The sequence below is a fragment of the Nicotiana sylvestris genome, chromosome 11 (assembly GCF_000393655.2).
Source record: "Nicotiana sylvestris chromosome 11, ASM39365v2, whole genome shotgun sequence".
NCBI classification, from domain to species: Eukaryota; Viridiplantae; Streptophyta; class Magnoliopsida; order Solanales; family Solanaceae; genus Nicotiana; species Nicotiana sylvestris.
In genome coordinates this window covers 15,394,568-15,407,469 of record NC_091067.1, presented here as the reverse complement: position 1 = coordinate 15,407,469, position 12,902 = coordinate 15,394,568, and the positions used below count along the sequence as shown (strand labels likewise).

The 12,902-nt window shown below is 37.6% G+C and overlaps 1 long non-coding RNA gene across 1 annotated transcript; it reads right to left on the bottom strand.

The window, feature by feature from the left end:
• Positions 1-5,763: 5,763 nt before the first annotated feature.
• On the bottom strand, positions 5,764-12,289 carry LOC104229191 (uncharacterized). Its single transcript, XR_711549.2, has 3 exons — positions 12,003-12,289; positions 11,728-11,854; positions 5,764-6,091 (listed from the first exon to the last, which is right to left on the bottom strand). It is a non-coding gene; the product is annotated as an uncharacterized lncRNA (long non-coding RNA).
• Positions 12,290-12,902: the final 613 nt, after the last annotated feature.

Sequence of the window (12,902 nt, the reverse complement as noted above, 5' to 3'; positions counted from 1 at the left end):
GTGTAATGTAGCAGGTGGAGGTGCCATAAAAACAGGTGTAATCGATGGGGAAGGGTACGAGACTTGTTTGGGTGGTGGAGCTTGAGAAGTATGGGAAGTGGTGCCTTGACATTGTTGGTAGAGGGGGAAGGCTGGAGACGAGTTCACAGTGGGAGGCTACGGAGGTTGGGCTGATGGTGGGATATAAGCAGGATTGGCGGGATAAACCGGTGGTGGATGCCCTTTCCCCCAAACATGGTACATTTCAGCCATCTACTGTTTCAGCTTATACATTTCTTCCCTCATTGCGTTAACATCCATTTCTTCCATCTCTTTCGATGGATCGACAATACTAGTTTCCGGTTCCTGGTCGACCATATTCAGCCTGTCTTTCGATCGGGTGTTGTAGGAGTGAGTTTCCAGAATGCCAGTCAACGAACCACCTGCCTGGACTTAATACATCAAACAAACAACCTTGTTAGCGATTAGGCTTTAACAGATTGGTAACCGCACATTGGGCATGAATGCACCTAAACATCTAACCATCTCTATTGTGTATTTGATTGGTTGCATGCGTCATCCTGGCTTTTTCCTTCTTTTAATTGCAAACATCCCCCTTTCTTTTCTTTTCCTTTCCTTTCATTCCTGCCTCTGTTCTCTCTTTGTCTTTACTCTCTCTTATTTCTTATTTTCTTTCTCTTTTGTTTTTCCGCTCTTTTCTTCTCTTTACTCTCTTTTATTTGGTTAAGGTCGAATCCTATGGAGATTACCTACGTATCATGACCTCGCATGAATCAGACCAAGCATAGTTCTTGTAGATAAGTGCGAAATAAAACATTTTTGGGATTTTCAGTTTTCATAAAATAAAACAACAAATGCTTCCATTACAAACTGAAAACTAACAAATTCCAAAAGACTAACAGATTTCGATGCAAAGATGAAATACAGACTCCAAAAATAGACATTATATTCCAACAGAAGAAAATACAGACTCAAAAACAATTGGACGGACTCTAGCAGAAAGAAAACTCACACGACTGACAGACGCTTAAAAAAGGAAATGTAGACTCAAACGAAAAAAATCATGAATACATCAATGCTTCTAGTGCCCGCGGGACATTATTCGGTCTCATCACGGGCCTATGTACAAGCTCCCTTTGAAGTCGATCCAAGTCGTTCATTATCTCTTTAACAAATGTCATTACTGTTGCAAAGAAGGTAGTGCGAGTCATATCCTCACAAATCTGGCACTTCATAACGATGTAGTCGGCAATGCTTCTAATTTTCTCTCTTATAGCACCCTTTTCTTGTAACAAACGCCCAATCTGCTGGGCCCAAAGTTTGCTCAGCCACATGATTTTGCTCCTGAAGTTGTTGCAAATCTATTTCTAATTGCGCCAATGTTGTATAACAATGTTCCCTTTCAACTTTGAAGTTTTTGGCCTATTTGATCATTTTGTTTTCCATGGCGATGACCCTTTTCTTCAACCTTGTGACCTCATCGTCGTACCTTTCTCTCAATTGCTTAACAAGGCGTACCCTTTCGTCTGCTTTCTTAGCTAATTGTTTTTTAGCCTTGTCTAGTTCACTTTCTGCTTTGTTCAAATCGAAACTGTAGTCACTCACTTTCTGCCTCAGGTTAGCTATGAGCTTTTCATCTCTATCACTTCGGACTGGATTTTCTGCCGCTACTTTCAATTTCTGAATTTGAGCTCGAAGGGATTCATTTTCTTTGGCTAGCCTTTTCTTTTCCCCTTCTTCCGCCGTCACTTGCAAGCTATTCTCAAATTGAAGTTCTCTAACTTGCTTTTCCAACTTGCTTATGGTAGACCTGTACTTGTTTTCTTTGGTCAGCCAATCCCATTGTACCTGAGCTCCGTTAGTGAATTGCTGGACATGGGGTCTCTTTGCGGGCCTGTCAGGCTCATATTGAACTCGGGATCTTTTACCATACCAAGAAATATAATTGGGCTCCACCTTTCCTCTGGATAGGTCTCGTACTTGCGTGCTAGGCCCTAAGAATTTGCACTGATGCCAAACCCGACTCACTTTTTCTTCTGGGAAGGCAGCTTTTGGATCTAACTCAATGACTTGCTGACTCAAATATTCATTGTTTGGGATGGTCTGGTACTGTCCCAACTGATGCAAGACTTTATGCGGAGCATAAGGCTGGATACTCTGCAGACCCATCAACAGCAAAAAACACACCTCAACCAAAATATAGATTACTTCGTTGACCGAGAGCCATCCGAATGTCCATTCGATCTTATTTGCGGTCAAAGATCTCAAATGAGCATGCCATGCTTCCTTACCATCTAGAAACTCATAACCTTCTACTCACTTTTCATGTTTTTCGATGCACTCGAGGTCAATCATACCGCAATTCAAGTATCTGGGACGGTGGCAAAGGTGTTCCTCCATCCATATTTGTAACAGCATATTGCACCCTTCAAAGAACTTTGCTCCTTCTCGACAACGAGTAAGAGCTCGGTAAATTTCTGCCAAGATCAACGGCACTATAGTCCCATTTGCCTTATTCACCATAAAGTCAGCTATCCCTACTAATCCCATCTCTATATTCCCATCTTTTCTCGGGCAAACCAAAATACCTAGGAATGCCACTATGAAAGCCAATCCTCTCTGAGCTTCCCACTTGTCTTGATTCCCAGCATGAGTAAGACCAGTATCTGGTGTTTTGAAGCCACGTGGATTCTTGTATCATCGGTACAGAAAGTAGAGGGTACAAAATCCTTTGGCCAAATTTCCGTCTCGGACATCCCGACTTATGCTTAACAAGTCCAAATATTTATGGGGTGTCACTATTCTTGGCGCTACCGGGTATTGACTTCTGAGATTCCCTTCGAAACCGGCATAGCCTGCTATCTCTTCTAGCGTAGGAGTTAACTCGAAATCCGCAAAGTGGAACACAATATGTGTTGGGTCCCAAAACGATATTAAGGCCTCAATCACGTCTTTTCTGGGCTTGACCTTCAAAATCCCAATAAGACCGCCCAGTGATTTTGTCACAATGTTTCTGCTGTCGTCCCCCAAATCATGCCACCACATATGTAGCTCCAAAGGGATCTCTTCACGGACTGATAAAGGTTCATTTTGATTTGTGCTCATCCTGCACATTTATTAAGGTGATTTTAATTTTAAAAAGAACATGACTCGTTTTGCCTTAAGAGAAATGACCAATTCCAAAATTTCCATAAAACATCCGGCCTTGCCAAAACGGCCTTTCAGCACTTCAAAAACGAAGATTTTAAGGCTGTGTCAGCTAACCAGCCAAAACCTTTGAAAATGACAAAAGTGGTTGTTCTTGCAAAGACAGCCTTCCGGCGCCCTTTTAGGGACATTCGGCTATTTTTGACAAGAATGACATCACCCTAATTATTTTCAAATCAAAGTAAAATTTTTGGGCTATTTTTGCAAAAATGAAGTTGGACCCGATGGGGGTTGCCTACGTATCTCACACTCTGTGAGAATCAAACTGGTGTAGTTCGGGCAAATAAAACAAACTATTTTTGAAAACAAGAGTCTCTCTCTTTTTTTATTTCATTGGCAAATAAAACTATTTTTTGAAAAAAAAACTTTTTCTCTTTTTTCTTTTTCATTTCATTGGTAAATAAAACAATCTATTTTGAAAACAAAAAAACCTTTTCCCGTTCTTCCCTCTTTTTATTTTCTCGAAAATTCGGCAGGGTTTCGACACTATTTGGACATTCGTTTTTTTCAGAACCGGCGATTAACTCTCTTTAACCCTCATACTGCCATTTCTCTTTCCTCAACCTTTCCCAATATTCCTATGCCGGTCAGCATGCAAATCCGAAGCAAATAAATACACAAGTAGCAAGTAGGATGCATCAGGATGGTCTTTTTGTTTCGGGTGCACCTGTCCTAGACAGACCCAACCCCTGTGTTAAGTCTCCAAAGTCAAAATGCATATGATGCAAACAAACGTTCCTACTAGGGATCCGGCATGAAGCTATGTTTTGCTAGGTTTAAATCCTGGGGTTTATTGTTCTAGACCTGGCTTACCCGAGCGGACAGCTCAAGCCGGGGGGGGGGGGGGGGCGTACCGGGAATACAGAAGCTTCACCGTCTTTGCAACTTGTCTGGACCTCGTTCTAAATTTGGAATATGACTCTAATAGAAAAGAAGTCACACGAAGTGCACACTTCTTCATGATTTAGAAGACTCAGAGAGAGGAGGGATTTCGCAACAGTTTATATACAGTTCACGGAATATCAAAGCGGTAAAAGCAATCAATTAGCACATTAGGCCCAAATCATGTAACAAAATCAGATAATGGATAAAGCCAACTATAACAATTATTCTAAGCTCGAATTCTTGAACCCTGAACCAGAGATTCTGGGTTCGATCCCCAGCAGAGTCTCCAGAGCTGTCACACCTCATTTTTTTACCTACACCCCAAAAAAGGGGCATATAAAGGAGTTTTTCCAATTAAAGGACAACCAAAACGAAATTTATTTTAAGAAATTCAGAGTCGTCACTTGGGAGATTTATGGTGTCCCAAGTCACCGGTTGAATCCCGAATCGAGGAAAATATGACTCTGTTTAACAATCCACGAACCAGAAATCTGAGTAAGGAATCCTGTTAACCCGGGAGAAGGTATTAGGCATTCCCGAGTTCCGTGGTTCTAGCACGGTCGCTTAACTATTATAATTGGCCTATTATCTGATTTTTTAATGATTATAAACCTATGCGCAAATTTTAACTTTTAACCGCCTCTATATTGATTTTTAAAGAAGATTGAACGTCGTTTAAAACGTGCCTTTGGATTGTGCAACACGAAATGCACCCGCAATCCGGAACACATCTTATTCAACGTTTTACGATTTGGATTCGGGTCACATGAAATGTGCACCCAAGTTTAGGAATATAATATTATTAAAATGCGTGCCTAAAGCAACTACGTGTTTGGAATTTTATTTGGCGTAGCACACCTCGACTCCATTTTAAAAGGGAATTTAAATTAACTCTAGAGGGCATGGCTAATTAATTAAAGAGCATAGGAAACTTCTCGAATCCATTGTGAGTAACCAGACCCAACCAAATTGTAGCGATTGGGCAATTAGGCTAGTTATTAAAGCCGATTGGGCCCATTAGCGGCCACAGCAAGACAATATTCATGCGATAGGGCCTGCCAGGTCCTATTTTGCAAATGTTTTAAAGTTCTGGGCCCCAATTGAGCCCAAATCTAATAAATTGATGGTAACACTGTATCCTTCATATAATCCTTGAATCTGAACCAAATGTTGACTACCTTAAGCACATACACATCACATTTGAATACCACATACATTCTACACTGAAATAAGATTCCCAACATGATAGCAAAACCTTCGCGCCAATTATTCATCATTTAATAACAGAAATTCGGAGATCTAAACTCATGCTAAATTCTGACTTCATATCAACACGTTAAACAAGACTACATGACTTAAAATTTTCTAAAAGAAAACCAAATGTAAAGATCAGTCAAATTTTAGTCCCAGATTGACATGATTTCAAGAAAATAAACCTATTAACATGGATTTGAACCTGACTTTGAAAGGAAAAGTTCATGCTTACGGACTTTTATTAAAGAAGAAAACCCAGTAGAAGCCAAACACTAACTGACCAAATACTGACTATTGGCCTGGAAATGAATCAATTACACTTCGATGAGATGAAGTAATACATGACTTTAATTAGCACGCTACAACCACTAATATGTATTCCAATTGAAAGTTGCTAGCCATTCCAATTATGCTTGACATTTAGCACACTTAGGCAGAAATCAAAACCAAGCAAACACTGGTTTCAACAAAGCCAAAATAGGTATGAACTCTTTTGCTGCAGTACTCTAACAGGTCCATTCCAGACTTAAACTCATATAGGCTAATTGGCTAAAGATCATAATTCAGCCATTATTACAAATCAAAACTGAAACAGAAAATATCAAACGTAACAAAGAAATTAAGCTAATTGTAAAGTCTAATAATTTTCAGAAATATAGGAAACAACATTTGATAAACATAGATTGCAACTTAATCAAATAAACTCGTGTTCTTCCATTTCACATGTCAAAGTGTTGAGTAATACCTGGTCACAACAGCAAAAACCAACAAGAAAAATGAGCTGGGAGTATACAGAAACAGCAGCAGTAGTAAGCTCAGAAATGATCAATGAAACCAGCTTTGAACCCAACTTTAAACCAGCAGAAATAACCACTGATACCCAGCAATCAAAAAAACGACCAAAACTTGAACCAAACTTGGAAAACCAACCAAACCCAAATCATTTTAGCATTGATGGTTTAGTGATTGTTTCAGAAATGAGAGCCTCAAGAATTATGGAAATCTTTAATGAAACAGTAATTTTTAGTGTTCTTCCAGTTGTTCTGATTTCTCCTATATTATCAGCCTTTAAGGTCTCTTCCCCTTTTTTCAATGCAAGAAATGATGCCTTTATAGGCAAGAAAGTAGGGAAACCTAATTAATCAACAGATTTGCACTTCGACCCCTTTTGAATTTTTCTTTTTGCTCAAATACCCTTAGCTTAAAACTCAGATTTTTAGATTAGCCCCCCCACCCCCACCCCAGCTTCCTAGAAGCTTCCTTTTCAGTAACAAGAGATTCCCCCACCTAAATTTCATATACTAACCCCCTAAGACCCTGTTATTATCCTCTATATACCAGGCAGGACCAGGGTCCAATTGACCCGAATTAGTGAGTCTGAGCGGACCCAAATCATTCCTCTTGGGCTAAACAATCTTTGTGACCCAATTAATATGCAGAAAAACTCAGAAAACCAGATGTTCAAATTCAGAAACCTAATGACTCGGAGCCAAATTAAGCCCAAAACGAGCATGCAAAATTCAAACTACCCAGACTAGGAAACAACTGATAATCAAGCACACCCTAAATCTAGCATGCGGACACAGATGATAAAAATAAAATAAGAAAAGTAAAATAAACTAAAAAAATGAAACCAAACAGAAAATCAAAACAAAAAAAATGAGAAGGAGTAGAAGAAGATGGGGAAAAGGAACACAAAATAACAGGGTAAAGAAAGAATACCTAGGAATTTCGGATGAACATGAAATATGGAAGAATGCCTTAAATTCTTCAATTTCCGAATTTTTTGGCCAAATATGATATTAATCGTGTGTTCTTATAAAGAGCACATGACAAAAATCAAATTAGGCTTGAAATTCCTTTAGAATCCGATTTGGAGTTTCTAAGGTTCGTCTTTTGATCTAAGATTCGAGGAGATTCAGGGGGATTTGAAACAAATGGAGTGGGGATTTGAGATGAGGGGAGTGAGATGGTTATAGGGTGTGATTTTGGGTGGGATTGGGGTAGGCGCCGCCACCAGAGGCCGGGGATTTGGGGGCGGCTCAGCTAGGGTTTTCTTCCAAAACCAGATTTGAGTCGTTCTGGGTTGATTCGAGGGCGGGGATTTGTAGATTCGGAAAGAGGAGAAGGAGGGGGTGTTTGGTGTAAGTTTGGTGGCGATTCATGGTGGCGCCGCTGGTGGACGGTGGTGGAGATTGGGGCGGCTCTGTTAGGGTTAAGCTTGGGTGTTCTGGTGGGGTGTTGAGCAGAAGGGTTTTGAGGGGGGTGGAACAGATTTGGACATAAAAATACTCCCCAAGTTTTAGTTCTGAGCCGTTCAATCAAGTGGAGATCAACGGCTCAGATCGATACTGATCGAAACTACGTCGTTTCGTTTGAGGGGGATCCGGACCGGGTCAGGCATGAGTTGGGCCGGGTATTGGGTGGTTTCATTTGGGTTGGGACGGTAGGACCGGATTTGAGCCCAAATTTGAACCTTCTTTACTTCCTTCCTTTTTCCAATTCATTTTTTCTTTTTTCTTTTTTTTAAACAAATTTTTTTTTTCTTTTCCAAAATTGAAATTAAAACTTAAATTGAATCCTAAACTAAATTAGCCTACCATATTAAATTAATTAACCCTAATAATTGTTACTACCAATAATTAAAAATCAAATTAAAGGAAAAAACTACCAAAATTCGACATTAATATTAAAAGTGCAAAATAAACTATTTTTGTAATTTTTCCCATTTTTTATAAAATAATTGATTTGTCTATTAATCCTAAAAATGTAAAATTAAATCCTAAATGCAAATGCAACATATATTTTGTATTTTCCCATCAATTAAAATGCACAAACAAAATGCAAATAATTAACAGAAAATGCCACAAAATCCGACAAAATTGTAAACACTGACAGAAATTATTTTGTTTTGAATTTGTTGGAGTAATACATATAGGGCAAAAATCACGCGCTCGCAAGCTTAAGCCTACGTAAAGGATGATCAGAAGGAAGAGGAAATTAAAGAATTACATCACCTAAGTAAATCAGGAGTCTGATTATTGGACCTAGAAAAATTATAAAAGTTGTGCTTGAGAACATGACAGAATCACTCTTAATATCAGATGTTCAAGAGAAATAACACAAGAACCATAATATATAATGGCTATACAAGGAATCCAGTTAGAAGAAGTACCAGCCTCATAAGAAGTCAGTACAAAGCTCTCATCGGATTGTGTATGTACCGGAGGTGCGAGTATTACAATAGAGCTTCAAGTTATGGATGTGAATTACACCTAGGTGGAAGGAAGATCGGAAAAGAGATAGAAGATACGATGCGAGATTTTAAGGTAAGTAAGGTAAAGGTGAACAACGTATGAGATACTCAAAGGCAGAAGATCGTAAATAGTTCATACTTCGGATAAAAGGGCCAGAAGCACGATGATTCAATGTCCAGGAATGATAGCGGCATCTTCACTGGCATATCTTTCAGCTTATGGTTTCTACATATCGAGAGGTCTAGTTAAGAGAGTAAATAAGAGTTAGAGATGATATGATGTTTCGCTTGACGTTCTAGAATAACACAAGGAAATCTATGATACAAGCACGTTGAAAGGAGGTTGCGAATAGTATAAATGGATATGTGTAAGTGGCAAACTAAAGTATGGTAAAGCGACAAGGTTTTAGGAAGTCAGGAATAAGGATAAGAAAGGGCGAGTGAGAAGGCGACGAGAATGGATAAGTCCTCACGATTAAGCCTATGAAAACAAGAAGAGCTTATGGTTTCTCTAAGGTACACAAAGCTAAGTATAGCTTAAATGAACTCAAAGGGGTTTAAGACTAATGGCATTAGAAGAAATGGAATACTGCCCTGGTAGTAGAATAAGGGTGTAATTGTGATGGATAAAGAATGACATTTGGACCTTTGATTGAGTAATGATTTGAAGAGGATTTCACGAATTGTAAGGGATTAAGATTAAAATACCCACGTAAGGTAAGTCACACCAGAATGTTATGAAATACGGTTATGGGAGTATAGTATCACCCAAGGTGGATCAGAAAAATCACTTTAAATGTTCCACGATCAACGCAAGCCCTAGTGATTACATAAGAGTTTCAAGTTAGCAATAGTACATTGTAGATCAATAGTGAGGTGAATTAACAATGGATGGACAAAAGTTACAAAGTATGAGATAAGATTAGACTGTCATTCTAAAGATAAACAGTAATGAGGAAACATTAAAGGACTTAAATTTATACATATGAAATCAGCAACGAGAGTAAGCTAGGATTTGGTAGTAGACCTCAACCACGATAAATTAAAGTAAGAGTTATGGCAGTAAATTTATACGGATGGTTAAACGAACCTATGCGATGAGAGATAACAATATTTGTGAATTCAACCAAGTACCGAGCGAAGAACTTCAGTACACTCATAAATGCCCAAAGGGACATCTTATCAAGATCTACATGTAAAGCCTAGAGATTGGTACACTTATAAGATCAAAACTATACAGGCTGCATGATGAAAGGTAGAAACAATTACGAGATTGGAAGGATTCCGACTACAAGTTGTAGTGTGAGAAGGAGGCCTAAGGGGGGATGCCCTAGACTTTGGACTTATTTATAGAACAGTCGCCTAGATGGCAAGGAAAGTTCTAAAGTGTTCGGAAGATATAAGTTAAGAAAATGATAAGAGCATTAGTCAACATTCGAGGACGAATGTTTCTAAGGGGGGAAGGATGTTACATCTCGCATTTTCGTACGTTAAAATTTCATTTTTCGTTAACTGGCAGAGACTCGGGGATGAGATCATCTTGATGTTAATGTACTTACGTTATTTATATCAAGCGATAAATAAGTGTTATGAAGGATAAAGGGGTACACAGATTAAAAAAATATGAGTTTCGTTGAAAATGGACAATTTAAAATAAAATATGGGTCAAGCGATAATACTCGATAATTATAAACTAGTACCATGCGAGGTACCATATGATCACGGTAGTATAATGTATAAAGTATATATGAAGTATTTTAAAAATAAATAGAATTTTAAGTAATTTTGTGATAATTTTTAAATTATGCGGGTAATTAATTAATTACCGGGTAGCAGGACATTACTCAGTTGACTAATAACTAGGAAAAGTTTAATTAAATAACCCCAAAGCCACGTGGCATAAAGCCACAATGGCTAAACAATGACTCATAGGTCATTAAAGCCATGTGGCTAAAACCTTATCCAAACAAGACATAGTGGAAAAACATGAAACTAGGATAATTTTGTATGTCTTATCCTAATGACTTGATTTAAAATGCAAAATTATATAATCTTGTCTTTGATCAGACAAGCAAATTAGGCCCAAACACGTAAAATCAGGTAATAAACAAAACCAACTATAACAATTATTCTAAGCTCGAATTCTGAATCCTGAACCAGAAGTTCTGGGTTCTTATCCCCAACATAATCGACAGAGCTGTCACACCTCCTTTTTCTACCCCGAAAGGGGTATAAGGGAGTTTTTTTCAATTAAAGTGACAATCGAAACGGGATTATTTTTTATTTAGAAATCAGAGTTGCCACTTGGGATGATTTATGGTGTTCCAGGTCATCGGTTTAAATCTCGAATTGAGGAAGTTTGACTCTGTTTTACGGTCTGGGAAATATAGAAATCCGAATAAGGAATTTTGTTAACCCGGGAGAAGGTGTTAGGCATTCCCGAGTTCTGTGGTTTTAGCACGATCTCTCAACTGTTAATATTGACCTATTTATTTGATTTTAAAACATCTTTGAAACCTATGTGCATTTTATCTCTTTTAGAAGCGCTTTTAATAATCCGATTGTCATACAACTAGTTATTTGGTACATATTGTGATTCGTGTCATGGGAACCGTACCCACGATTTACAACATGTTTAAATTATTAACATTATTAGAAGTTGTGGCCGGATCACATAATGTACCCCCGGATTTGAAAATTATGTATCACAACTACGTCACAGGAATCGTACTCGTAGCCATATAATTTATTTAAAGCACCTAAAGCAACTAGCGCATTTCCTGATCATTAAGACTATTGTGATGCCAAATTTATGAATAAGATATTGTTGGGGCAAATAGACTAGCTAACGTGATCTATTACTTGGCCCGATTCCTTATGGTCCAAAACTCATCTTATGGCCTATTCTTATTCCTTACCAAGAAAGAAACAATTCTAATTTTTCATCTACCGAACTAAAGGCATTTATTCAAGAACCAAGACTAAATGCATCCCAATTGAATTAAAAACTAATTTAAATAAAAACTAAGACATGCTACTCAAACAATGTAGAACCACAAATCAACCAAAACGTGCACCAAGCTATCATAATAAAATAAAATGAAAATGAAAATTGAGAAATGAACCTTTACAATTGCTTGACTGTTTCCTTCAAAATTTGAACAAGAATGAACCTCTGACCGGAGTCGGAACCACTAAACGGAGACCTCACCTCAGTCGAACTCAAATACAATTCCAGCACTCAAGAGAAATCTGCATTTGAAACCAAAATCCGAAATCTAAAATGAGCAGATTTGTTTTTTGGTTTGTATATTTTTGGATTTAAAATAAAATGAAAAGCTAATACATATAAGTAAGTTAATAGATAAGAAAATGGTTTCCTAAAGAAAAGATTTAGAACCGATTTTTAATTTTCAATCTCCCCTTGTCTGTTGTGTCCTCATGTTTTCTCAATGTACCCTTTTCAATTTTGTCCAAGAAACCTTTTCGTTCCTTTCCCCATTTTGTCCTGTTCGTTTGTTCCCCTTTAAATTTTCCAATTTTTGAATCAAATCCAACCAAAAGAAACAGTAGAATAACCATTGTTGAATCCCCAAAATCTGTATCTTCTAAATACCGATCGTCATTAGCTGTTCATTTTTGAGTTTTTCTATCCCTATTCTGATGGTGCGCCGATGTATCTAGGCTGTAGGAACTTTTGAGATTAAAAGGTAAGGTAAGGTTTGGCTATACTTGGGTTTAAATATGGTTATAAGAATTAACATGGGCCATTAAATTGGAGGAGAATAGATATCTAAGATTAAATCTTGCACTTAAACGAGCTAATAGGTTGGGAAGAATGGGTCTTTGTCTTGTTGGGCTTGAATATGGTAGGAAGATTAAAACAATGTAATATACTTATAAAAATATAAAAATCACATCTTAATTAATAAAATAAACTACTAAATTAAAACTAAATATAAAACTTGAAACTATAATTTTTTTTGTATTTTCTTTTAATTTTTAAATACTAAAACAATAAATTTAACTAATAAAGTGGTAGTAAAACAAATGTATTAAAAATCTATAATAACTCAAGTAAATATTTAAAAAACTACAACTAACTTAAAAATTGTACGGGTCAAAAATTGTGTGCTTACAGGCGTCTTGAAATTTTGTATTCAACTGGGAGGCTTCTTAGCTAAAGGACATCACTTCTTGTTTACTATACTGCAACCGAGGCTCCAACTCACCAGTTTCGACAACATGTGCTTCCAGTGCCGGGAGGCGAGCAACAATTTGGTCCTTCTCGGCCAATAGT